Here is a 26,162-nt window from a genome sequence, read left to right as displayed (position 1 = left end):
CAGTGGGAGAGCATTTTGGAGGTGGTGACCACAACTCTATCTCCTTCACCATAGCGCTGGAGAGGGATAGGAGCAGACAATTTGGGAAAACATTTAATTGGGGTAGGGGGAAATATAATGCTATTAGGCTGGAACTTGGGAGCATAGATTGGAAGCAGATGTTGTCAGGGAAATGCACGGCAGAAATGTGGTGAATGTTCAGAGAACATTTGCATGGAGTTCTGCATGTTCCATTAAGGCAGGGAAAGAATGGTAGAGTTAAAGAACCATGGCGTATAAAGTAGAAAATCTAGTTAAGGAGAAAAGAAAAGCTTACGAAAGGGTCAAGAAACTAGGTACTGTTAAAGCTCTGAAAAATTACAAGGTTGCTAGGAAGGAGCTTGAGAATGGAATCAGGAGAGCCAGAAGGGGTCATGAAAAGGCCTTGGTTAGCAGGATTAAGGAAAATCCCAAGGCATTCTATAAGTATATGAAGAGCAAGAGGATGAGCTGTGTGAGAATAGGACCAATCAAGTGTGATGGTGGAAATGTGTGCATGGAGTCAGAGGAGGTAGTGGAGGCACTTAGTGAATACTTTGTTTCAGTATTCACCAGGGAAAAAGACCTTGGCGATTGTGGGGATGACTTACAGTGGACTGAAATGCGAGCATACGGACATTAAGAGAGTGGTGGGTGTGTGGAATGCACTGCTGGCGGCGGTGGTGGAAGTGGATCCAACAGGGTCTTTTAAGAGTCTCTTAGATAGATACATGGAGCTTAGAAAAATAGAGGGTTATACGCTAGGGAAATTTCAGCCTGTAATGTGCTGTAGATTTCTATGTTCTAGGTGAAAACGACAGCTGCACAATCACAAAAGCTATGTGTGCGGGAGTATTTTAATAACTGCGCAGTCACACACCTGTGTAGCTTAGAGTGAACACTTTCCACAAAGAATCAGGACTAGGACCTTTGTTTTTGATACAGTCTGGATGAAAATTTCGATGAGCTGATTAGTAAGTTTGCAGATGACACAAGAATTGGCAGAGTTGAGGAAGCTTGTCAAAGAATTCAGCCAGATATAGACCAGTTGGGAATGGGCTGGGGGGCGGGGAGGAGTCAAAGAAATGGCAGATAGATCTTATTCTGGAGAAGTGTGAGGTTTTGTACTTTGGGAGGTCAAATGCACGAGGAAAGTATATAGTGAATGGCAGAACCCTTGGGCACATTGAAGTGTGTGTGTATGTGTGTCTATATGTGTGTGTGTACATTACGGCTGTGTAAAACTTTGGTTAGGTCATATTTGGAATATTGAGTTCAATTCTGATCACAGCATTAGAGGAAGGATGTGGAGGCTTTTGGGAGGGTGCAGAAGACGTTTACCAGGATGTCGGGTGGATTAGAAGGTGTTAGCGAAATGGAGAGCCTGAGCAAATGTGGATTGTTTTCTCTGGGGTGTCAGGCATCGAGGGATAGTCTCATAATAGTGTACAATATTCCAACAGGCAAAGATAGAGTAGATGTGGAAAGTTAGAGGGAATATCTTTAAGACAAGAGGATGAAAGTTTAAAACAGTATTATAAGGCTTTTTTTTTAAAACAGTGTGGTAGGTGCCTAGAGTGTGCTGCTAATGGAGGTGGTGGAATCAGATAAGATAGTGACATTTAAGAGGCATTTAGAAAAACACATCAACAGGAAGGGGTGGAGGAATAAATTGTGTGCAGGAAGGTGTGCAACTTAAATTGGCATTGTAGTCAGCACAGACTTAGTGGGCTTAGTAGACTTAGTAGCCTGTTATCTGTGCTTTGCTGTTTTCACCTTCCCTGCAATAAAGCTGGAGGAGTGGGAAATGAGGCAGAGTGTTGGAATTAAGGATGTGGACCAGATTTCCCAAATTCTGTGCTTGGTTTGAAATGTCACTTTTAATGTGGAAAGATTAATTTCTGTGGACATCTAGACTCTAAATCATGCCCTTCATTGTAGAGGCCATGATAATTTGAGCATTCATGTGATGTGCACAAAATGACTTTCTATCCTTGGCACAAAATTACTTTCTGAATATGTGAATTCTTTTTAGTTCATTCATGCGGTTGGGCAGTAAACAGACATTTTCCCTAATTGTACTTGAGATGATGATGATGGGTGGTCCCCAGCAATACTGAAGTGTAGTCTGTTGTGTTGTGTACCCAAATAATCAACCAGAGGAAAGTTATTGATGGCACCATTGATCATTTCTCCTATTATTCTGTTAATGGTCAACAGCAGTCCAAGCAGGTGGTCACTCTGGCATGGACTCGCCTCACTTTTTGTGAATGGATCATAACTTAGGAAGTTTTCATGTTGCTGAGTTGGTGCCAGCATTGTAAATGACTGCAACAATTTGGCTTGATCGGCAGTTCAGTTTGGAACATGGATCAGTACTACAAATTGGGTATTATCACAGAATCTTTACTGTAGCAAGTGCAATTCGACATTTCATGATGAAACTTGGAATAAATGGAGTTAATTGCAGTAAGAGGCTCTCAGAAGACCAAAATATATCTGATTCTTTTGAGAACGGCTAATACGTATGTCTATTTTGTATTATGTGTGCCAGTTTTTTGTATTGGCTGATATTCTCCGATGGTAGTTTGAAGAACCTCACAATGTAGACTGTGTAGGTGTGTGTGTACCATGTGCATCACTATTCCTGACATTGTTACTGACATGCGATTGATCACCATGTCAAGCCACGTTCTTTTACTCTGTATATTTTAATATGTTCATATATATGTGAGAGTGAGCTCGGAAATTCCCTCTCAAAGCATTGTGTACGCAATGATTTGATTGATAAGGCAACGTTAACAATTTGATTATGTAAATACACAACTGTTGCCACAAGGTTCATAACATTTCTGTTCAGAAGCCAGCCGTAAAAAGAAAAGGTTAGAAGGTGCTGTGCAGGTAGACAAAGTGAAAGGGCCATGTAGGAGATCAAGAGTTTATTTTTGGTGTCTGAGAGGTCTGCTCTGCACACTGAGCCATGGTACACCAATTGTGGATAGAATGAATATTTAGGATGAGAGATGGAGTAACAGTAAAGTGAGCTACTTGGTCCTGCGCTGTGGGGTTTTATCCGTTATGTTTAGCAGTCATCCAGGCAGGTGTGAGCTGTTCCACTGCTCTCTTCACTGGGCCCTCCAGTGCATTCGTGCTATGGTCATCACTAGGATTGCATGGGGAGGCGAAAGGTTGGAGGTTCAGCGATCAGTATGCCTTGCACACCCAATCTGAACTTGCACTTACTCCTGTAACTGTTAGCTGGAGATTTGGTCAAACTAGTGCAATCTGTTTCAGTGCATCTGAGTTACAGGCCATCTGTGAAGTGTGGTATTATGCGCTACAGAACCAAGCCGACTTATTAAGGCAGGCCACTGAGAATACTGGTGCATATTCCAAGCACTGTGGAATTTTTCTTCCTGCCTGATCACAAAGGATAGTAAGTATGAAGAAAATGCTGAAGACTCATTTTTTCTGGAATACCAAAGCCCAAACAAGGAAGGTGTGAAAAAATGTGCAGTTTCCTCAAGCTGCTTAGTGTACATATCTATCACATATCCTGAAACCCTGTGATAGCAGTGCACTTCTGACTTGCTATTATCCTGCAGCCTTCTCCAGCAAGCTTCTCCACCTTCCTCCTCCAACCCATTTATCACTTCCCTGATTGGCTTCCAGTTCAGTGCACCTTCCTTAAATAAGGAGGCAGAATTGTAAGCAGAGATTTGTGTGGTCACATTTAAAGCCTGGCAGCTGTGACAAGACTTGTCTAATTTTATATTCCATCCTCCTTGCAATAAGGGCAACAGAATTCAAATCAGGTTTATTATCACCGGCATGTGTCGTGAAATTTGTTAACTTAGCAGCAGCAGTTCAATGCAATACATAATCTAGAAGAGAAAAAATAATAAATAAAGTAAATCAATTACAGTATACATATATTGAATAGAGTAAAAATTGTGCAAATAACAGAAACAGAAATAATATCTATTTAAAAGGTGAAGTAGTGTTCATGGGTTCAATGTCCATTTAGGAATGACAGAGGGGAAGAAGCTGTTCCTGAATCGCTGAGTGTGTGCCTTCAGGTTTCTGTACCTCCTACCTAATGGTAACAGTGAGAAAATGGCATGCCCTGGGTGCTGGAGGTCCTTGATAGTAGACGCTGCCTTTCTGAGACACCGCTCCTTGAAGATGTCCTGGGTACTTGTAGGCTAGTTCTGTTTGTCTTCCTAAGGTGCTTGGTGTACCTGTATGCTAACTTAGTTTCTTGTAGAATTCTCAAATTCTCAGTTTTGTTTTCTACAGGGCAGTATTCTGCAATCTCTATATTCCCAACAATATGCTCCATTTGCCAGATCCACCCCCATCCCCTATATCTTACCTGTAGCCTTATGAACTATTTATATTTTCCACCTGTTTTTCCACCTATCTTTGTATTTTCAGCAAATTTCACTTAATCCACTCTTCCCTGCTGTTAGTTGAGGCCCCACTCCTGATACCTGCAGTGCCTCACTTGTTAAAAATTCTCAATCTGATAATGACTGATTTTGTTCCAAGTCTGTTTTATGTGACACGTAGGGAAAATATTGTAAGTAATAGCTCAGGCAGTATCTGTGAAGTGACAAGCCAAGTTAGTATTTTAACTCAGTGACCAATCACTAATCTATTATAAGACCATAAGACTTGGGAGCAGGACTAGGCCGCTTGGCCCATTGAGTCTGCTCCGCCATTTCATCACGGCTGATCCATATCCCTCTCATCCCCATTCTCCTGCCTTTTACGTCTCGACAAATCGAGAATCTATCAACCTCTGCTTTAAGTACACCCAATGTCTTGCCACCTGTGGCAACAAGTTCCACAGACTGACCAGCCTCTGGCTGAAGAAATTCCTCCTCATCTCCTTTCCAAAAGGACATCCCTCTATTATGAAGCTGTGCCCTCTAGTCCTAGAGTCCCCCACCATAGGAAACATCCTCTCCACATCCATTCTATCTTGGACTTTCAACATTCAACAAGTTTCAGTTATATGCCCCTCATTTTTCTAAATTCCAGCGAGTAAAGGCCCAGAGCCATCAATTGCTCCTCATGCAGTAAGCCTTTCATTCCTGGAATCATTCTCGTGAACCTTCTTTGAACCCTCTCCAATACCAGCACATCCTTCCTTAAATAAGGGACACAGAACTACTCACGATACTCCCAAGTGAGGCCTCAACAGTGCCTTACAAAGCCACAGAAGGCTTTGTTTTTATATTCTAGTCCGCTCAAAATGAATGCCTACATTGTATTTGCCTTCATCAGCACCAACTCAACCTGCAAATTAACCTTTAGGGAGTCCTGCACAAAAGCTCCTAAGCCCTTTTGCACTTTGGATTTTTTACTTTTCTCCCCGCTTAGAAAATTATCCCAACATCCTGTATTCCTCAACAGTCCTGTTATCGGAACTTTCCAAATACTTTTTGGAATTACAAGTAATAACCTCAACAAGTTCATTTATCCACCCTGCTAAATATATTCTCAAAATACTATAATAAACTTGTAAAAATACGATTATTTTTCCTGTTGGATCTGATTCATTATATTGTGATTTTCTAAATATCCTTCAATCTTTCCGTAATAATGAATACACTTTTTTTGAAATGGCATGTTATGTTGACTGATCTGCAGTTTTTTTATGTTCTGTCTCTATCCTTTCCTGAAAATGTGCTACATTTGTGATTTTTTTTTCCAATCCCTTGGGACTTTTGTAGATTATAGAGAATTTTGGAAAATCACAACCAATCCATCTGCTGCCAAAACAACTATTTAGGAATCTGAGATGTTGTGGAACGAGGAAACACAGACTAAATTGTGATGTTTGTAACATACCTCGATGGGTACTTACATTAGGGGAGATGTATCATGGAGAGCATTCAAATGTCTGTATCACTTCTGAAATGAGGGGGCCACTGAGGATTGAAATAAGCTGCAGAAAGTTTTAAACTCAGTCAGCTCCATCATGGGTACTAACCTCTCCAGCACTGAGGACATCTTCAAGGAGCGATGTCTCAAAAAGGTGACATCCATCATTAAGGACCCCCATCACCCAGAACATCTCCTTGTCTCATTGCTACCATCAGGGAGGAGGTACAGGAAACTGACGACACACACCCAGTTATTCAGGAATAGCCTCCTCCCCTCAGCCATCAGATTTCTGAATGGACATTGAACCCTTGAACACTACCTGACAACTTTGTTTTCCTCTCTTTTTGCACTACTTATTTAATTTAACTTTTAAAATATATACTGTAATTCACAGTTTTTATTATTATTATGTATTGCAGTGTACTGCTGACACATAACAACAAATTTCATGACATATGCCAGGATATGAAATCCAATTCTAACATTAGAGCAGTGGTTACAGCTGCATTTACTTGTAAAGTATTTGTATGGATTCAGTGAACTGTTGGGGTCTCTTGGATAATTTTATGACCTCATCAAAGGGGGAAATGCTGATGCTGCCAATCTAAAATTAAATTTAAAAAATGCAGGAAGCATGCAGACAGCATCTGTGGAAAGAGAAACAGTGTTCACGTTTCAGCTCACTTATTTTTGTGTTTCCCGGTTTTGATGACTCTTCGACTGCAAATTTCAATTACAGTCTTTCCACAGATGCTGTTGACCTGTTAAGTATTTACAGCAATTTCTGTGTTAATCTCATTGGGGGATAACTGAAATCCCTTTTTGAGTTATGAGCCTTGCTGCAGTGTTGAAACCTAATGCTGTGATTCAATAATTGGTTTGCACAAAACTCTGGTATCCTTGAGTTTCTGTCACTGTGAATAAATGAAGAGTGCTTGGAGCCAAGGTTAGTCTCCGCCTAGCTATGGTGAAAACGGATTTTTCTGTCTCCCTTTCATATTTAATAGATAATATTTTTAACTTTCCTGGTGAACTTTAAATGAGGTGTCTTTGAGCGTTTCAACAAAAGTACACGATCATCAACAAGTCACAGAACTAGTTTCTACCCCCTCCACGACCCCTAGTTCCATCTGCACATCACCCCATACTTGTCACAAACAAGAGAAAACCTGCAGATGCTGGAAATCCAGGCAAAATGCACAAAATGCTGGAGGAACTCAGCAGGCCTGGCAGCACCTATGGAAAAGAGCAAAGATGACGTTTCGGGGCCGAGACTATTTTGTGTGATTTTGATCGGGGTGGCGTGGACTCTTTCAATAACTTAGTGGGTTGGTGTTTAATATTCTGTGTTTTCGCCCTTTTAGCCATTTGCACAACTTTATTTTGGTGTGTTGGGGTTTGATATTTTTCTCTGAACGGTTTCCATGGTTTTCTATTGTTTGGTGGCTGTCTGTGGGAAGATGAATCTCAGGGTTGTATACTGCATGCATACTTTGATAATAAAAGTACTTTGAAACGTGAATCTTTGAATCTCTATTGTAACTGTCATGGAGATGTAGAATCATGCAGTCAGTAGCCCTAAAACAGACCCTTTGACCCATCATGTCTTTTCCGGTATTTTGCCATTGATACAAATTCCACTTCTGTCAATTTCCACATCAGATCTGTATACCTTGCCTTGCTTTTCTAAGGCCTAAATATCTTTAAACATAGTAATTGTATCTGATTCCACCATCACCTGGAATTCCAGCTATCAACTACTCTCTCTGTTTAAAAACAACATGTGCCTCACGTCCTCCTTAATACTCCTATCAATGAAGTCTTTGCAAAGGAATAAAATATGTACTGAAATTAATCCTATATTAGCTACTCTTTATTTGGTTCTTTTTGAACTCTTTTCCCAAGTAGGGAGAATGAATGTAGGTGTGGTATTTCCACTGTTTTTATAACTTATTGTTCTTTCAAATCACAGAAGTGATGGAAAGATGCTAAATGAACGAGATGAAAGGGAACATCACTTATTTCCTTACTGAAAGCTGGGTATTGAAGTACCAAAAAAGAGAGTAAAGTTAAAGTCCTGATGAAGGGTCTCGGCCCGAAACGTCAACTGTACCTTTTCCTAGAGATGCTGCCTGGCCTGTTGCGTTCACCAGCAACTTTGTGTGTTGCTTAAAGCTTGCTTGATCTTTTGAGAACTAACATTAAGATATTTGCAATTTTTTTTTGGAGAAGAGATTCAGCATTCCCTATTTGATGGCACTGATAACTGGGGTGGAATTACAAAGAATATTTGTTTATCAAAAAGGCTAGAGAGATGCCTGATGAGTGAAATCTTTCTGTTTTGTCAGATTCATAGATTCAAAGCGTACTACAACGTGGAAATAGACCCTTTGCTCAGTCTTCTCACTGCTGACCATGATGTGATTTGCCTTTGTTTCTTCTTAATATTGTTTATCCACGTGTCTGTTCAAATGACTTTTAAGTATTGTAATTGTACCCACTTCTACCACCTCCTGGTAGTTCATTTCATGTACCCTTTTCACAATTACTATGTGAGGAAGAAAAAACTTGGCCCCTTAGCTTCCCCTTAAAGTTCTCCCTCTCATGTTAAACCTATGACTCCTCTACTCTGGAGTGAAAGGCTGTGACTATCAATCCAATCGTTGCTCATAACTTTATGAACCTTTTCAACATCACTCCTCAGCCTCCTTTGCTCTGGGGAAAATGTCCCAGTTTAACCAGTCTCTTCTTGCAAGTCAAATCCTCACAGTCCAGTCAGCATTTCCATATCCTCCCTAGCTTAATCACTCCTTTCTAAATCATGGCACAATACACAAAGTGTGGCTGGAGCAATGATTTGCATGACTGTAACCTGATATCTCAACCCTCCTACTCAGTTACTTGGCCATTGGCAACATTCTGTGTATTTGTGCTGCGAGATTTTCTGAAGTTTTAACCTTTGGCTGTTTTTGTATATTTTTTCCACATTAGTTGCTGTGGCCAGACTGAATTATTTATATTGTGTATTTAATATTTCAGAAATATTTGAGTAATCGAGTGTATGTATTGAGTATATGAATTGCATACATTATCATAATACATGCGTGCCTTGCTTAAAGTAAACACAAAGCTAGACGTGCATTTTGGGCTCCATTGTCTTCCCTTGAATTAGTTTAATGTTTTGGTTACAGTGGCAAAGAGATATTTTAAAAATGAACCTGAGGCAGCTATCAACCTGTTGAAACTCAGTGAGACAGTTGAACTGGAGAAAAAAAAGCAGCAAGAAATGGCGAGTAAAAAAACACAGCATAGCACGTGCAGAGACTGTTCTGTTAAAATAAAATAGTGTAGTGCGTGGTCTTCAGAAGGGAAGACGCAGTCAAGTCTTTCAAAAAGAAGTCAGAAAACAGCAGAATTCACAGATTTTTGAAGAGTGCGTACTGGGTGGTAATAATCATAAATAAAAGCAGAAATGGCAGGCTACTTCGGAAAGATAGACATGTTTGATTACACAACAGATAACTCAATTTTATATATTAAGAAAATTGAACAGTATTTTAAAGCAAATGAAATTGCCAGTGAGAAACAAGTACCAAATTTCCTGAGTGCATTGGGTTCAAAAGCATATAGTTTGCTTCGAAGTTTAGCTGCTCCAACCGAAACAGCAGAAGTGAGCTTTGCTGCTATTGTGAGAGTAACGCAGGAACACTAAGAACCAAAAGCATTGTTGATTGCAAAACACTTTGGGTCTCACCTGCCAAATAGAGTGACTTCTCTTGACAGGAAAGATTTTAATCCACAAGAGTGAGAAATCCTCCACATTGGTTAAATCTTTGGGCCTGAATGGGACAGTTTAAAATTGACTATGCCGTCACAGTCTGCATACAGCCCACTCAGATCCCACATAATGCTACCCCGCATAGCACTGATTCATTACAGTGCAGTTATTCAATTCTTTATTGAAATTTTTAAAAATGTCAAAAATTCATTCTAAGCAACACTTAAAACTTCTCAAAAGCAGCCACCATTACAGTAAACATTCAGTCAGCCAATGAGAGTGCTTTACATATGTTCTGAGCTACTCACAGCCAATCGTGTATTATTTCACACTGTGTCTCCCCTGCGCATGTAGACGTTCTTGCACCCTAGCCAATTTATTTTATCTTTTCACTCATAATATCTGGAAAATGGCCTGCAGTGAGGGTAGTACATCTAAAATGTCTAGGAAAAGCATTAGTATGGATGTGAAAGTGCAAGTGATATGGCGTTTGAAAGCTGTTAAGTGTCAAGTTGTTGGCGCCAATATGAAATAGGCGCCATCGACAATCAGAACAATTATATTAAAAAAATGCGGACAAGATAAAATCTTCTGCAACGACAACCTCAAATTTATCATCAATGAAGGTGACTTGTTCAAGGAGCCATTTGCTTGAAAAATGGAAAATGGCCAGACACAACGAAACATGCCCCTTAGCCAGCTGATAATAATGGAACATCTTCAATCATATTCAAAAAGAAGAAGATACGTTGCTAACTTTCACAGCCCGCAGTGGTTGGTTTGATGGATTTAAACGGTGCAGTAACCTCCACAACATATGTATCACTGGTGAAGCAGCTAGTGTAGACAGCAAGAGCCTTAATAACGAAAAACCTTGAGAATTGGCAGAGCAACACATCCTGCGTGAATCTGAGGACACAGTGGAGGCGAGGAAACGCCAGCAAGAAACCTCACCACAAAATTCCTCAGCACTAGCATCACCACAGTCACACAGATCATGGAATGACCCTGACTGGGAGCGAAGCAATAAGGCAAAGAGAGGGGTTCTCCACATGATTTCCTGCTACTGAGAACCGCTTCATGAGAAGAAGCTGAAGAAAAGGCAGCCAAATCTCTACGCCTACTTGAAGAAGCCAAAGTTGGAGGAGCCTGGTCCCTCCTCTAAGATGTAACCACCACCCACATCTCTCCACTGCCTTGTGATGTGTTGCTGATCCACTGATGTACAGTGAGGCCTATTTACATGTTTGTTGCTCTACGAATTACTGTGTATACATAAAATAATATATCTCCTATCTCGGGTTTGATTTTTTTTTAAAACCAGGCACGCATGTCCATTTACATAATGTTATAATGACTCTGCATAGCGCTGATTGACATGGTGCTTCACCTCCAAGGAAGTCATCCTCAGCGTTAAGGGGAGTCTGAGTACAGTTGTATTAGACAAGTATAATGTGTATATAGTTGAGGTGCATTCTCTATTGAGTTGGAGTTTATAGCTAAGCAGGGAGGAGTGTATTTAATATTTGAGCAATCTTGTTTGTTTAATTCATTGAAGAAGAAGAAGAAGAATATATTGTCATTGTTGTGGAGCAATGAAACACAGTTTAGCAGCTCAACGTTTTGCAGCATGACTAAGAATATATACATAAAATAAACTCTAAAACCTCAAGAGTGCAGTCCAAAATTAATAATATATGGATGGGGGGGTAGGACTACTGCACACCTGCCATTCCTGGAAGTGTGATGCATTTAGCTGCTGCCGTCTTAGGAAGGGGGCAGGAGAAGGGAAAAGGGTGTTATACATTTCACTGCTTGTGGGTAGAAGCTGTTAAGGAGTCTCTTTGTTTTCATCCTTAATGCTCTGTATCTCTTCCCAGAAGGTAGAGAGGAAAACAGGTGATGTCCAGGATGAGTGGGATCCTTTGAAATACAAGTAGCCCTCTTTTGAAGTCTGCCAGTATAAATGTCTCTGAGGAAGGCTAATGTTGTGCCAATAACTCGCTCTGCTACCCTCACCACCCGCTGCAAGTCCTTCCTGTTCTGTTCTGTGCAGCTGGCAAACCACACTGCACAGCAATACGTCAGGAGGCTCTCTATAGTTGTCCAATAGAAGTTGATCAGCAGGTGATGAGGGAGGAGAGCGTGCTTTAGCTTCCTTAGGAAGTAGAGCCTCTGTTGGGCCTTCCCCACCTGATAAGAGATATGGGCAGTCCAGGTGAGGTCAGCTGAGATGTGGACGCCGAGGAACTTGAAACTCTCTACTCTCTCCACCTCTTTCCCGTATATGTGCAGACCAGAGTGCTCGATGCGCTTTGATTTCCTGAAGTCTACTATCAGCTGCTTGGTTTTTGTGATGTTCAAGTCCAGGTTATTATGACAACACCATTCTGTCAAATGCTGTACCTCCTCCCTATAGGTTGTCTCATCAGAGTCTGATATGATACCTGTTACGGTGGTATCGTCAGCAAATTTGACAATGGTGTTGGTGGAGTGAATGGTAGAGCAGTCATGGGTGAAAAGAGAATAGAGGATGGGGCTGAGAACACACCCCTGTGGTGTACCGGTGTTCAGGATGAGAGTAGATGATGTGTGTTCTCCCATCCTGACACTTTGGGGTGTGTTACTCAGAAAATCCAGGATCCATGAACACAGTGAACTGCCAAGGCCCAGGTTGCTCAATTTCTGCTCCAGTTTGTAGGGGATGACTGTATTAAAAACTGAGCTGTAGTTCACAAACAGCATTCTTACATAGGTGTTATCCTGATCCAGGTTTGTAAGGGCTGTGTGGAGAGCTGTGATGACTGCATCCTCTGTCGATCTGTTTGCACGATACGCAAACTGGTATTTATCAAGGTCAGCAGGTATGGCAGACTTAATATAAGACAGTATGAGTCTCTCAAAACATTTCATGATGTTAGGAGTTAGAGTAACTGGGCGATAGTCATTAAGGCAGTTCACTGTACTTTTCTTTGGTGTGGGTATTATTGTGGCTGGCTTAAGGCAGGTGGGGACTACAGACTCGAGTAGCGAGAAGTTGAAGATGGTAGTAAATACTCCCGCTAGTTGATCTGCACAGTCCTTAAGAATCCTTCCGGTGACTCCCTCTGGGCCAGCTGCTTTCCTCGCATTGACTCCGTGCAGGGCGGATCTGACCCCGGTGTTGGTGTAATTGTATAGGGTCATCCTTCTCTGTTAGTGCTGACTGGATGCCAACTTCTCCATTCTGACTGTCAAAGCGAGAAAAGAACTGGTTCAGAGTGTCTGGCAGCGTCCTATCCGAGGAGTTTGTGACTGTATAGCTGTCCTTGTAGCCAGTAAGAGTCTTTATCCCCTGCCACATACATCTGGAGTTGTTATTGGTAAAGTGCTCCTCAATACGCTGTTTATATCTGCGCTTGGCCTCTCTGATTGCAGGTTAAATGTATAAATACGGGAATTGCATGCATCATTACACCACCACGTGATATGTGCACGCCTCGCTTAAAGTAAACACAAAGTTGTATGCACATTTCAAATTCCTCTGTCTTCCTTTGGACTAGTTTAATGTTTTGAAATTACAAAAGACAACAATTTGCTTTAAGTCCTAATTCGATATTTGGGTTTATTTATCATGAGTACGTCGAAACATACAGTGAAATGTGTCATTTATGTTAACAACCAACACACCTGTAGGTATGCTGGGGACAACCTGCAACTGTCGTCACACATTCCAGTGCCAACATAGCTGTCCCACAATGCTTGGCAAAACACAACAACCAATAAAAGAACAATAGCAAAGCAAGCCCCATTCCTTCCTTCCTCCCACCCATGCACATACACACTCCTTTAACCACAGGACAGGCCTCTGGCCTCCACTTTCTGGCAGTCTCAGGCCTGCAGACATCGGCCCTCAACTTCGCCATTAGACTCACAGAGATTCGCAGTTCCAGACAGCGGGACGCTACTTTCAGACTTCTGACCCGACCCTCAGGCCTCAATCCTTGGCAACGATCCCAGGACGAGCCAATCACTGAGCATTAGGCAACAAACTCCGGGTGCACCGAAGAAGGGACCCCGAACTCTAGGCCTTGAACTTCGGTTTCACTGTTTCACGAACCAAAGAGGTCATCAAAATTTGTTCCTCCTGCCTGCACAGTACTTTGACTCAGTACCCTGCCAACATCTTGCTGACCTGGGGGAGCCCTCATCTACTCCCTGTCAGCCCGACATTCGACCACAGATGTCCCATATCTGCATTGCTGGTCTTCGAATGTGGAATAGACACATAGACGCTGACCTAACTTATAATTCCCCTGTATCTCTGTCCCTAATCTGTAAACCCTTACCTGGTCCCTAATTCCCCCCTCTGTCCCCAAAGTTATCATTACAAATCTTAAAACAAAAGTTAAAAAAAAACCCAAAATCTGAGCCGTGACTCAACGGTGGTTGGAGCTTGACACCATCTTGGGAAGGAATTGCCATGCTACAGTGACATCACTTGAACCATTGCAGTGCTGATGGTAAATATTCAGAAACCATAACCTTGCAAGAATGAAAAATTGGTGGGACTTGCCAGTGGCAGAGTGACTGAGCAGATGGACAAATTACTTGCTGTCTTGTTCATTATATTGCAGGTCAGATGAGATCCATCTTGGAGTTCTTCCTTTGCTGTGATTTTTAATGCAGGAAGAATTATGTTTAATGGAGAAGCAGGAGAGCTGTGAGTGCACTATAGAGCAGTTAACATCTGACAGATAAACTCCGCTTAATGTACTGGCTGCAACCTTTATAAACTACTGTTTACCTTACATTGCATAGCAAATGTTCCATTATCTAAATTTTCCAGTTCCCTTTTAGTCCTTATCTCTGCCACGTGAAGAAAACATGAGAAATTTCAATTATTGAAGTACCTTAAATTAAAAAGGCAGAAATGATAATGTATACGCCAGGAGGACATTTAAAAACAAAAGGTGAATTGAGTGTGTGTGTATGTGTGGCTCTGGATTTCCAGAGTCTGCTGAATCTGTTGTGTTTAGAATTGAGTGTTATACTGCTATTGTGCTAGTACGGTTGTCTGAATCGTCTCCACATGTCCAAGTGTAGAGGATGGGAATTTGGTATAAATGGTGGAGTTCCATACAAGAGCAGGCCAGATGTAGTTTATATTTCACTGCTGTAACCCTTTTGCAGATTCCTGGTGTGTTGTTTGCCTCCCCATGTTTATTCAATTCATTTCTGAAATGCACACAGAAACTGTTTGGTATAATTACCAGTTATAAAAGTATGTAGTTTTGTTTCATTTTCTTTCTTCCAATAAACCCTTGTTTTATTGTGATCAACCCTGCAGCTGAAATGTAGTCTACATCATCAATACATGTCGAGGACAATCACACTGACAGCTACCTGGCTGGAATAATTTTTACTAGTGTGTCAGACAATGATGCAAAACATTGGTGGAAATATTTTTCTTCTCCTTGATTCACTGTTTGTGCTTTCTTGACAGTTAAGGAAGCAGCAAAATACACAACATAGTGTGTAATTTATTTAGTATTATTTCATTCGAAAAGCAACACAATGAATTATTGGAGCATCTCACCTATTATCCAGTGAGTTATGTTCGGAGGTTGGGTGGCTGTGGGACTTGTGTTCAGCCATAATGAGTGCTAATTACAGCTTAAACCCAGACAACTGCTGGTGGCTGCCTTTGAGGAATAATGCCTCAGGAACACATGTACAAGATGGTAGAGTGGAAGTAAGTCGTGTTGGGCTGTCACATCTTCCCACGCACCAAGGGTTGTCAATGTTTTGTCACAGATCGTATGTGCTTTCTGGCTAACTCTGTATTCCACAGAGTTTCTGCCACTCTCTGATGTAATTATGGGTTTCTCGAAAGAATGATCATGACAAATTTATGAATGTTTCAGTTAACATCATAAAATAATGTTAGGTAGCAACCATTTAAGTGAATTGTTTTAATCAAGCTTTTTTTTTTCCATTCCTATTTCGTGGGAAATACTGACAGGGCCACTATTTAATGCCCACTTCTCGTTATTGGAATGGGAGTTGCAGTCCTTTGAATGTACATGCACAGAGTATAAAAACAAAATAGTACAAAGGGAGCGAGTTTTTCCTGTGAAGTTTGGAAGGTCAAACAATGACTTGATGGATATTTGTAAAAAGGGGAAGCTAGAAAGAATATAGTAGCTTTACTAATTGTGTAAATCTGGATCTAGGACCTATAATTTTATGGGCCACTGGTAAAATAGAGGGTAGATATCATTCTAATTATAAAGGAGACCACACAACTCTGAAACCAGTAAGAGAAAAATTAGTTTGGCATGTTCGAGCAAAAAACCTACTCAAAGAACTGTTTGTCATGCAGCATCTGTGGAGACAAAGGGGTTGCACCTTCGATAGTGCATCAGGACTAAGAGTATAGAGCAGGGGTTCACAACCTTTTTTATGCCATGGACCTCTACCATTAACCCAGGGGTCCGTGGACCCCTGGTATGGAGAGAGATTGCCGGTATATAGAGGGGAATTGGAACAGTGAGACAGAGGCTGATGGGTGATAGGTGGGACCCGATAAGGGAGGGTTGATGAGTAGATGGAACTATGTCTGGGTGGTGATGAACCTAGGGAGGTGAACAAGGGGTGAATAATCTCTCATGGGGTGGTAGAAGTGTAAAGCAACTCGGGGAGTGTGGGGTTCTTGGAAATGGAATACCCAAGCTAAATATGAGTTGTCTTTCCAGTTTGCATTTGACCACACCCTGGCACTGGAGAAGATGATGACAAACAAGTCATTTGCAGAAATGACTTGCAACCAGAAGCTCAAGGTGGTCATTTTAGACAGTGCAGGTACTCTGCAAAATGTTTGCCTTGTCTATGCTTGGTCTCACTAGTTCATAGGAGGCCACATCAAGCACATTGCATTAAGTAGACAAGGGGAGGAGGTGCCTCAACTGGAAGAGCTGATCAGTCACTAAATGGTAAGGAGGGAGAAGGTGTCAGGACAAGTATCGCACCTCTTAAAATCTCAGTGAAATGTACTTGGGAAAGAATGAGGGGACGATGTAGTCCTGGAGAAGGTTGTCTCTGTGGAAAGCAGGAACCAGGGTGGGGACTGGTAGTAGGATCCTGTTGGTGGGGCAGAAATGGAAAGGGATGAAATGCAAGATGAAGAGACGAGTGGGGTAGAAGATAAGGTGGGGTGGTTGAGAACAGATGGACATATAGGAAACAGAGGAATGCATGTAAGGGTTTCATTAACTGTAGTAGAGGGGAGGACCATCAGACATGAGAGCAGATTTAGGCTATTTGCCCCATTGAGTCTGCTCCACCATTTGATCATGGCTGATTTATGTTCCTTCTCAACCCCGTTCTCCTGCCTACACCCTGTAAACATCAAGACCCATACTAATCAAGAACTTATCACCTCTGTTTTAAATATACCTAGTGATTTGGTCTTCATAGCCTTTTTCTCATGTACTGAACAGCCCAGCAATGAAGTCAAAAATACCGTACACCCTGTTTACTATCTTATCCATGTGCATAGTCACTTTCAGTGAATTATGGACCTGGACGCTAAGATCCTTCTGTTCCTCAATGCTATAAAAGGGTATATCAGTAAATGTATACTTTCTTCTTTCATTTGACCTCCCAAAGATCAAATGGAACACTTCATGCTTCAATGGGTAAAACTCCCATCTTCTATTTATTTGCCCATACTTGTAATTGATCTACAGTGTAACCTGCTGTATTCTTTCACAGCCCTTTACACTGTTCACAACTCCACTAATGTTGGTGTCATCTGTAAACTTGCGAATCCACCCAACTGCAGGACAGCTCTAAATCCAAACTTTTTCACCTGGATTCCTCTCACCTTTGTCTTCTGAATCAACCTACTATGAGGGACCTTATCAAATGACCGTACTATAGTTGTGTTGATGATGTCCACTGCCTCATCCTCATCAAACTCCTTTGCCACCTCCTAAAGAAATACGATCAAGTTTGTAAGGGATGACCTGCCTTGCAGAAAGCCATTCTGACTGTCTCTACGCAGGCTATACCATTCAATCCTATCCCTCAATATCCTCTCCAATAACCTCCCTACCACTACAATGAGGCTCACTGGCCTGGATTAACCCTATTTCCTTTCTTGAGCAAAGGCACAATATTTCTACTCTCCAGTCCTCTGGGCCCTTGCCTGTTGGTAGTAAGTGCACAAAGGTCTTTGTTAAAGCCTTCAATCTCCTTACTACTTTTAGTATTTTGAGATACTGTCTCTGTCGTTAAGCCTGGGGACTTGTCCACTTCGATGCTTTTCAGAAGACCCAGCACTCCTCCTCTGTGTCAAGATGTCCCAGCACATCAGCATGCCCTACTCTGCCTACATCATCCTCCAAATCCTCCTCCTTGGTGACGACTGACACTAAGTGCTCATTTAGTACTTCCGACACTTGCTCTGACTGTAAGTACAAATTCCCCCCTTTATCTTCATCTTCAAAGTTCAAAGTAAATTTATTATCGAAGTACATATGTCACTACAAACAACCCTGTGATTCATTTTCTTGCAGACCTACTCAATAAATCCGATAACCATTATAGAATCAGTGAAAGGCAGTACCAACCAGTGTGCAAAAGACAACAAACAGTGAAAATACAAAATGAAAAATAAATAAATAAATAAATAACCAAGCAAGCAAGCAATAAATACCGAGAACTAAATAAGCAATAAATACTGAGAACATGAGATGAGTCTCGGAGGTGAGTCCATTAGTTGTAGGAAAGTTTCAATGATGTGGCAAGTAAAGATGAGGTAGGTTATCCCCTCTGGTTCAAGAGCCTGATGGTTGCGTGGTAATAACTCTTTCTGAATCTGGAGCTATGAGTCCTGAGGTTCCTGTACCTTCTGATGGCAGCAACAAGAAGAAAGCATGACCTGGGTGGTGGTGGGTTCCCTGATGATGTACGCCACTTTCCCCTGAAAATGCTGCGTATATATGTGTTCAATGGTGGGGAGGGCTTTACCCCTGATGGAGTGGGCCGTATCCACCTTTGCATGCCACAGTCATGAGGAGACACCGGATTGCTTGGAGGGAGAGAGTTTAAAAGATGCGAGCAGATCTAAGGGTTTCTAACAGGTGTATTAGAGCAAATGGATAACAAGGGACAAAATTGGTCCTCTGGAAGATCAGAATGGTAATCTACATGTGGAGCCGAATGAGATGGGGGAGACCGTCAATGGATTTATTGCGTCTGTAGTTACTCGGGAGACGGACACAGAGTCTACAAATGTAATGCAATGTAGCAGTGAGGTCATGGATCCTATACAGATTACAGAGGAGGAGGTACTTGCTGTCTTGAGGCACATTAGGGTGGATATATCTCCAGGGCCTGACAATGTGTCCCTCGGACTCTGGGGGAGGTTAATGCAGAAATTGCAGGGGCCCTGGCAGAGATATTTAAAACATTCTTAGCCACGGGTGAGATGCCAGATTGGAGGATAGCTAAGGTTCTTCCATTGTTTAAGAAAGGCTCTAACAATAAGCCAGGAAATAATCGGCTGATGAGCCTGACATCATTGGTGGGAAAGATATTGGAGGGTATTCTGAGGTGCTTGATAAGTAAGTATTTGGATCGACAAGGAATGATTAGAGATAGTCATAATGGCTTTGTGTGTGGTAAGTCACGTCTAAACAATCTTAAGTTTTCCGAGAAAGTTATCAGGAAAGTTGATGAAGGCATGGCAGTGGATGGTGTCTACATGGACATTAGCAAAGCCTTTGACAAGTTCCGCAAGGGAGGCTGGTCAAAAACTTGGTCAAGAAGATTCAGTCACTTGGCATTGAAGATGAGTTAGTAAATTGGATTAAATATTGGCTTTAAAAAAAGTGACTGTAGATAGTTGCCTGACTAATGGTATGCCACAGGGATCAGTGCTGTGTTCTTTGCTGTTTGTCATCTGTATCAATGATCTGGATGATAATCTGGTAAACTGGATCAGTAAATTTGCAGATGACACCAAAATAGTGGGTGTAGTGGACAACAAGGAAAATTATCAAAGCTTCCAGTGGGTTCTGGACCAGCTTGTGAAATGGGCTGAAACATGGTAGATGGAATTTAATGCAGAGAAGTGTGAGGTGTTGCACTTTGAGAAGACCAACCTGGGGAGGTCTTGCATGGTAAGTGGTAGGGCATTGAGAACAGAGGGATTTGAGAATACAGATCCATAATTCCTTGAAAGTGGTGTCACATGTAGTAAAGAAAGCTTTTGGCACATTGGTTTTACAAATCAATGTATTGAGTACAGGAGATGGGATGTTATGTTGAAATTGTATAGGACATTGGTTAGGCCAAGTTTGGAGTATTGTGTCCAGTTTTTGTCACCTACGTACAAAAAAGATATAAATACGATTGAAAAAGTACAGAGAAAATTTACAAGGATGTTGCCAGGACTGGAAAACCTGAGTTATAAGGAAAGGTTGAACAGGTTAAAACTTTATTCCATCGAACATAGAATATTAAGGCGAGATTTGATAGATCTCAAAATTATGCGGGGTACAGATGGGGTAAATGCAAGCAGGCTTTTTCCACTGAGGTTGGGTGAACATAGAACTAGAGCTCATGGTGAAATTTTTAAGGGGAACATCTTCACTCAGAGGGTGGTGAGTGTGGTACGAGCTGCCAGCATAAGTGGTGGATGCAGAATCAATTTCAACATTTAGGAGAAGTTTGGATAAGTACGTTAACGGTAGGGGTATGGAGGGCTATGATCCAGGTGCAGGTCAATGGGAGTAGGCATGGACTAGATGGGCCAAATGGCCTGTCTGTGTTGTAGTGTTCTCTGACTCTAAAGACAATGCAACCTTCCCCATTTCTTCTGTGCTTCCTTTTGACAAAGGAAGCGGCTTAGTTTATTAGGATTATACTTAGTAGCGGAGTAATCCCATTCCCCTCCATTATATCTTGCTGTGAAATATTCTCCCCAGAATCTAATCAACTCCTCCTCCCCCACCCCCCACCACCAAAGACATTTCTGCACTCTAGGGGCAATTTACTGTGGCTAAATAACCTACCAATATGCACATCTTGTGGATGTGGGAGAAGCCCAGAGAGAGCACTTGGGATAATCTGTGGCATCACAGGGAGAACATATAACCTCAACACAGAAAGCACCCAACGTCTGCTTTGAGCCCAGGCCACTGGAGCTGTGATGTAGCAGTTCTACCGGCTATATCACTGCTGCCCGAGTTAGTATGTCAACCTGGATCTTCTGCTTAAGTACTGTGTGTCTAATGTTTTGTGCTTAAGACGTACGTCATTGTGGGTATAAAACACCTTCAGAACAGTAGCAGTTCTCAAGGACAGCTCACCATCACCTTCTCAGGGGCTCAGTTCAAATCGTTTCAATATACTGAGAAGAAAATGTGAGACCTGAACATGCATTTTTTGATTCAGCAGTGAAAGAGTAGACTTCCATCATTTTGCATTTCCAGAATTGTCAGTCTTTGAAAAAACAAGTCTTATTTCTGCATTTGGGATAGGGTTTTCAGTTCTTCAGTATTGGGACAGTGTAGAGAAACTTGGTTAATGAGGTGTTCTGTTTGTTTAATATCCTCAAACTTCATGAATAAAGAAACCTAGCCATGGAATTAGAAAAATATGAAGGTTACTGGAATTTAGGAAAACCCATTTTTAATCCCCACAGTCAAAATGGCAATTTCTTTTATTTTTAATAGCAGGCCTGTGGTCTATTCACTGGTGAGGGAATATGCTTTGTTATACAGTGCTTCTACTATGACACAATCTTAATTATAACCACCTGGGTAAGGCAAATGAAATACTATTAAGCAGATATTTTACTAAAAGAAGGAATTGTTTTTCTGAGCAAGTGATATTACATATGTTGGGTATAGCCATTCCTTACATGATTGCAGTTCATTCACAAGCTTTCTTGATGGCTTTCTCATCTTACAGTAGATGAAAAAAATGTTATGGGAACAATTGCATTTGTTAATCAAATATTTTAATGGGAAGTAGTACAATACAAATGCAGTGAAAATGTTTTTAGTTCATCGCTAGTTCCTCTGAGCATATTCTCAGTTTCTAGAGCTAGCAAATTACTTTTCTTAGCTCCATTTAGTCCTGTCCCTTTTTTTTTGTTTATATGCAAGTATTAATCTTTCTTGTTCACTTGTCAGTGTGTAGGAATTCTTGAATGGATTTGGTTCTGTGAGTTTGTTTTAAGTGTGTGTGCACTTGCACATGCATGAGATTGACTGGGTGCATATTTATGTGTAACTACTTGCGTATGAATGTGGTTGCCTGTGTTAAAGTAACCCTGCTAGCTTCCACTCAGAAACCAAGGTCACCCCAACTTAAGTCAGGGTACTGTCATACATTGATGCTACTTGATTTGTGCACATTTAGAGGTTGTATTCTGTCACCATTCACCTCTTCATTGAGAAATATGAATGGGACTTGCATTAAGTATCAAACAAACAAATATCCTCTACCAAACTGTGCTCCCCTCTCCGAGCCCAAATAAAAACACTGCTTCCCAACTGTGTAGATCTGTAAGAAGACAGTGGAATACATCAGCCTCTTCCCATGTCTCAACAAAGATGGATAATTATGATCTTCATCTTCTTCAGTTCTCTAGTAATGCTTCTTACTGATGAGACAACTGGTTAGAGAGTAAGAAGTTAGTCAAAAGCCCATTAAGTGCCAGCTATGATCCCTTCCTTCAAGGATATGCAGTCCTGTCCATCAGCAGCAAGTTTCTCCAAGCACAGGCTGGAAAGATTTGACCAATACTGTCTCTGCAAAATCTCTCCAGGTCCAATGGCAGGGAAAAAATGATCAAATATCAGCTTCCTTTCCCAGACCAATATCTGTAGCATTGGGGCCCTAATTAGAAGGGAGACCATGTCACTCACATACTTAATTCTGGATTTCCAAGGCAGACATACTCCAACCTCCATCTTTTGTGAGTAAGCATTTAGAGGAAAATATTTGAGGATGTTTTCAAAGCCATCTTGATAAACTGCCACATCTTCACTGACCCTGGCCTGTTGGAGGATGATTTTTGAGTGAAGATGATGATAATAATGACAGTAATAATAAATTCAAGTTCCTTCATTTGGTGCATTTTGACTCCCAGGGTAAACAAGAGAAGGAGCATTCCACCTTTGAAACTAATCACCTGCCCCATCCCCTCAAGCACCGCATGCAGTTGCACCCCATTGGTCTCATCAATCACCTTGAAACACACAGAACAAGGCACTGACCAGGAAAAAGATTTTGTGGCCAAGTGCTCGTATATATTCTGCCTATATGTATGTGTTGTTCTGTTTCAGTCTCGTTTATTGCTTTTTTATGAAATGTTGTAGATTTTTTTCAAATAGAGAGAGCACATTAGGATGTGAGTTTATTGTCGATGCAAGTCTAACAAAATGCAAGTTCGATTTCTGAATCAGCACGATGCTGAAATTTCCCTACTATTTGATGATGTAGTCAGTGCATATTCACTCAGTAGTGGGGCTGCAGTTAGATGAATGTGATATTCAGGGAAAGGATGAAGTAATGCTGTATTTTAAAGGCAAGGTTGCCAACAAAACGGTGCACGTGATTCTGATCAGCTTCCAAGGTTTCAATGCATCTTCAGCAAGGAAGTTTCTTGGAGATTCAGAATTATAGTGTGTGTTCATCAAACTGATCCTGTATTGGATTGGACATTAGAAGAGACAATATTTCTGTGATATGTATTGTTTATGATGTTATGCAGCCTTCATGAGTAGCAGATCAGAAACTGTGGAGAATTTGTTATGAATGCACTGCCCTGTGCAGAGAAAAGGTTGTCAGCTCGTGAAACCCAGTCCATTCTGATCCTTAAAGCCAGTGTTATAGTGGAGTACTGACAGCTGTAATCATAGTTTGGCAGATGATGCAATCACAGTCAGTGGTGACAGGGTTCAGAGCAACCAGAGTGATTGGAATTGGCATTTCTACATCAAATGAGCATCTCTTGCCCCTTCAGTCAGAAATACAAACAGTGTACTCCCAGTGGAGCTCCCAAACCACCAGAGTCTGAATAGTGCAACAGTTGCAGGCCTATCCCTGTTTCTTAATATGTGAAGTGCCCTGCTGTGGTCCATAATTGGGGGAAATTAGCCCTTCATTTTTTTACTTGCCCCCCCCATGTTATAAGCTGTTATATATACTGTTATTTACAGTATATATGTGTATGTATAGAATGTATGTGTGTATATATATATGAATTCTCTACCCCACAAGGTAGCAGTCTTCCACAATGTTGGGCAGATGCCATTGTTCTTTAGACACTAGGGAACATTGCATCCTGGAACATGTTAGAAGTCCTTAAAAAGATGGTAAGAAAACAGTGAGGCTGATGCTTCTGCCCAAATTTTGGCGGGGTGCTCACTTGGGTTCTTAAAGCAGGTTTGTAATTCGGGGGTATTATTTTACAGTCCTCCTGTTGAATTGGAAGTCAGTCGTCTCATCTTTATCCTGCATTACTGTGCTATATAGAATAGAAAAGTCTTAATGCCAGAAGCCAAGAAGGTTGTTTTATAGAGTTGATGAAGGGGAAGGTAGACTGTCTGATCTGTGACATGGAAGACTGAAGTGACAATCGGTCTTTCATTGAAGCACGGCACTTATGTGTTCTATGATTAATAGGCTGAAGGTCTTTGTGATGCATGCTGTAGATGCCCCACTCCCCTTTTTCATAAAACATGTTGGGCCATCCAAGTGTTCCCCCATGAGGAGATGTGACATTTAATTAGCATTTAAATTGGGTAAAGTGCAGTGCATTTGCGAGTTGGATTCTAAGTTGCTCTCTACTTGTCAGTATTTCAGTTGATGGGAAGGTTTATCTGAGAAAGAGAAGAGAGATCTCAGCTCCCTTTTCAGCTGGCGTGCTTGTGCTTAGTCCCTTTAAAAGCCTACAACCTCCCCACTTTCCAGTCAGGGACCAGACCCCCTCCTCACTCTGGGCCTCTCTCCTTCTATAATTCTTCTGATGTAAGATGACCACCTAGTTGTGGATGATGCTTCTCAATGTTAGCACTTCTGTCCCTCGACCAGGCTGTTGTTTTCTTGACCTACTGCCAAGTAAGAAAGGGAACTGCAAATTGTTCATGATGTCCTATTGTGCTCTGCATTCCTCCAGTCTTCAGCAATTTTCACCTTCACTCCTTGTAAATCCCAGGGTCCATTTCTCTGCTCTAAAATAGCTTTAATTTAGTTGGAGTGATAGGGACCTGTTGTTCCTCAAAGTTGGGTTTAATTTTCATGCAGATTGTTTACATTGGAATAAGAATGTAGACCAAGAATATGAGCACAGAATGAACTAGCCCTCCAGCAAGACTGAAAGTCAAGCGTAGTCAGTTTCTTAAACAGCAGAGCAAAAGTGGAATTTTGTCTAAGCAGTAACGTTTCTTGTTACGTTATGAACTGAACCCCTTTCGGTTCAAAGGGTGGCTTGATTGTGTGGTGCTGCCAGAGATTCCATTAGTATTTCCTGAACTGCCAGGCATGTCTCACATCCCTGCTATTCACAATGATGTGACAATGAAAAATAATCACCTTTTAACTGCTCCCTTTTACCGGTTTTACATAGACTTCCCCGTGTTCTTTCCACCCCTCTTGCTGCCTTCACTGCAAATTTCTTCTTTCCTAGTCCTGACAAATGGTCTTCAATCTGAGACAGTTGTTTCTCTTTCCATAAATACAACCTTGATCTGCTACCATCTTCCAGAACCTTTTGTTTTTTGGTACATCCTTGTCATTAGTTCTCTCCATTCTCCCATCCACTACCCAAGTAGAGTTTAACTATTGTGCCTAGGATTCTTCACGGGTCAAGGACTGATGCTTTGCAGTCCATGAGGAATAAGGGTGATGAAGAGGCTGGGAGGAAGAATTGCCAAGATAATCATGCCATTAGGATAGAAGGAAGGAGTGCCAAGATCATCATCATCATCGAGTCGCATTATGCAGAAATGAGCCTTTTGGTTGTTCATGCTGAACATGAAGTACAGTTTATATTAATCCCACTAGCCAATACTTGGTTCATAACTTGCCATGACTAAGCGATTCAAATACTTGTCCAAGTGCATTTTAAATGTCAGCTTACACAAGGGGAGAACATTTCCCTGACGCCATCTTAACATCAGGACCAATCTTCTTTCTTCAGACACCTGTTCAGGTACTTTAGAAGTACAAGAAGTTTTGTAATGGAAGATAAGTGGAGGCTAATTTCTTCATTTCGTAAGTGATGTCCTCCGAAAGGTGCCATTTCCTACATTTAATTTGTCTATGATAATGGATTTTTTTTGTAATCCTACCTTATGTGCACAAGTGTCTCAAAGTCATTATCATCTTCTACCCATTACACCAGTGGCATTTAGGGCAGCTATGAAGGTTCTCCATCTTTGTCCTTGACCATCTTCTCTACCAGGTG

General features: G+C 41.4%; 1 protein-coding gene across 7 annotated transcripts in view; it reads left to right on the top strand.

The window, feature by feature from the left end:
• Positions 1-26,162, top strand: part of sobpa (sine oculis binding protein homolog (Drosophila) a) — a 320,652-nt gene that overhangs the window by 150,060 nt on the left and 144,430 nt on the right. The window lies entirely within an intron of this gene.

Source organism: Mobula hypostoma, chromosome 2 (genome assembly GCF_963921235.1).
Source record: "Mobula hypostoma chromosome 2, sMobHyp1.1, whole genome shotgun sequence".
Classification (NCBI taxonomy): domain Eukaryota; kingdom Metazoa; phylum Chordata; class Chondrichthyes; order Myliobatiformes; family Myliobatidae; genus Mobula; species Mobula hypostoma.
Note: the sequence above shows the minus strand (reverse complement) of the source record. Positions and strands in the feature narration are given on the sequence as shown.